At 46.6% G+C, this 2,611-nt stretch overlaps 1 non-coding gene across 1 annotated transcript; it reads left to right on the plus strand.

Annotated features, from left to right (window-relative positions):
• The first annotated feature begins 471 nt into the window (after positions 1-471).
• Positions 472-662, plus strand: LOC125889588 (U2 spliceosomal RNA). Its single transcript, XR_007449478.1, has one exon. It is a non-coding gene; the product is annotated as a U2 spliceosomal RNA (small nuclear RNA).
• Positions 663-2,611: the final 1,949 nt, after the last annotated feature.

A 2,611-nucleotide genomic window follows, 5' to 3' on the forward strand; every position in this document is an offset into this window, starting at 1 on the left:
GTATTAAAAGTGGGGCATTTGTCAGTGAAACGTGTCAAGTCACAGTGGCAGCGGCTCTCCGTTGTTAATATGAAGACAGTCAGTGAGTAGAGACAAATCTTAAATTGTTGACTTTAGTTTGCGGATATTTATGATGGATGCACTGTATGTTTTGAAACCTTCTGAAGGTCGCCAACGTGCCGGAAAAAACACAGCAGATTACGACCAGTCGGCGCGGGGGACCGTGCTGTGACTGCCTCCTTTTCCGCTGACCCATTGGCAGTGTCACTTTTCGGCCCGCGTTAACTCCCGTAACCTTTTGTAATAAAAGGCTGCGGTCGGATGCATATTTGTGTTGCCCATCAGTCATAAAACATCGAACTTCGCGTTCACAGTCTGCCGTGTGTTTTCGTAGCGATCGAAATCATATTGAACCCGCGAGCCAGAGTCACAATGAGGAGACTGAGTCTCCCACTTCACTCGGCAGTCAGTATCGCTTCTCGGCCTTTTGGCTAAGATCAAGTGTAGTATCTGTTCTTATCAGTTTAATATCTGATACGTCCCCTACCCGGGGACCATATATTAAATTGCTTTTTGGAACAGGGAGATGGAAAAGGGGCTTGCCCCGTCCACTCCACGCATCGACCTGGTATTGCAGCACTTCCAGGAACGGTGCGCCCCCCCCCCCCTCCCTTAACGTGTTGAAAGCAGACCATGTAGGTGCCCTCGCCTTGCTTTCTTGTTCTCGCCATGCTAGTGTGCAAATTGCGTATGTGTTGACTGAGCCCCTCTACCAGGTGCGCGTTTCTAATAGTCATGCGCTATGACATCATTTGCACACTTGCCCAACTTCTCTTTTTGGAACTTTGGCCCTGTTTGAACTTTTCGCCACTGTCTAGCACTTTCCTTTTGAGGGCGTGTTATATGCATCTCACTGTAAAATGAACTGAACCGGTACCTGTTGAGTGAGACCACTAGCTGCCAGTTCAGTCAGATGAATAGATCCATTCCCCCAACGTGAAAATCCACTCTGCATAATTTCTGCCGCTGTTTGCCACAGTCGGGTCTGTGCCCACATGTCAAAAGAAAGGCAAACACTCTTCACGTGGTTGCGCTTTATTTATAATATTATTTTCTTCTTTCCTTTAGTTTCAAACAGAGAAGCATGCGGATATATTTTTTTAACAAAGTGTTGTTCACACTCCAGACCAATAGGTGGCAGCAGCGGGCGGATCACGCCGTGTCTCTCATGTGAGGAGACTGGCCTGTTTTTTAGTCTTTCCGCTGATTTTTTTCCTTTTAAATGCAGATCAAACAACACTTGATTGCAGTGTCATTTATCTTTGTCTGGTGTCAACTCACGTAGGTTTTTGCCTCATTTATTGGAGATCAGTGGACAGCCTGGCCATGTTAGCTTAGCTTTTACTATGGATATACAGCATGACGTGATGAGACATGTGCCCATTTCTCTCAAGTAAAATGTGAACAAGTTTTTTTCAGTCTCACTGCAAAAGTGTCTCTTGTATATTAGCGTCCTGTAGATTATCAGAGCCTTTATAGTGTGTGCTTCTGGACTGGTCATTGCCATACATTGCCAGCACCATCACCTATCATCGTATGACCGTGAGTGAGGCCCCTGTGTGTGAGGTGTACAACTCATACTTACCTGGCAGGGGAGATACCATGATCAAGAAGGTGGTTCACTTCACTTCATTGCAGTCGAGCGGTGTAGGGGGCGCAATCAAGTGCTTGTGGACGATTTGTGGCTTACTGATCAACTTGGTCTATTCTTTTTAAGTAATGGCTTCGGTTTTAGCTGGTTCCCGTAGGAATGCAGTTCGTTTCGTGCTCCTTGAAAATCTGGAAATGGACAGGCTACAGTTCAGCCGGAACGTCATCCAGAAGGAACTGGGATTTACACCTCCACAACTGGATTACGTCTTTGCCTTGCCTGGAAAAAAGATTTTTGAGGTAATCTTTGCTACCTATACCTTGTTTGAACAATGCCTTGAGCGCTACAACCAGAAGAAGGATAACAACCCAAGACTGAGTAAAGTGCAGCTTATACCCCTTTCCGAGAGGGATGCAAAAACAGTTACTGTCATAATGTACTCTGAAAAAGTAACAACGGAAGACATTACTACATGGTTGTCTTTCCAATGCACTGTCTTACGATCCATGGAGCTGAGAGATGAAGATGGTATCAGAACTGGGGCTAGACGCTTCTATGTTTGGCTGAAGACTGATGGGGACTCCGGGAGACTCCGCCACCTGCCTTCCACTATCCAACTGGGACCAATAAGAGGCCATGTTTTCTATGCTGGGCAGCCAAAAACCTGCAGGAAATGTGGCTCTTCATCCCACCTGGCAGCTGATTGTAACACTACCTTCTGCAGAAACTGCCAACGTGCTGACCATTACACCAAAGACTGTGATCAACCAATGAGATGTAATTTATGCGGATCAAACAGTCATACATTCAGGGGTTGCCCCGCGTCATACGCAAATAGGACCAGACGTTTTGATCCTGCTTTCCAACACCCTGAACCCCCACCAGCAGAGGAACAACAAGACCTTCAGGAGCCGGACAACAATGACAACGAACCAAGACCCTCTGCCCACAACCAGCCAA

Source organism: Epinephelus fuscoguttatus, linkage group LG5 (assembly GCF_011397635.1).
Source record: "Epinephelus fuscoguttatus linkage group LG5, E.fuscoguttatus.final_Chr_v1".
Classification (NCBI taxonomy): domain Eukaryota; kingdom Metazoa; phylum Chordata; class Actinopteri; order Perciformes; family Serranidae; genus Epinephelus; species Epinephelus fuscoguttatus.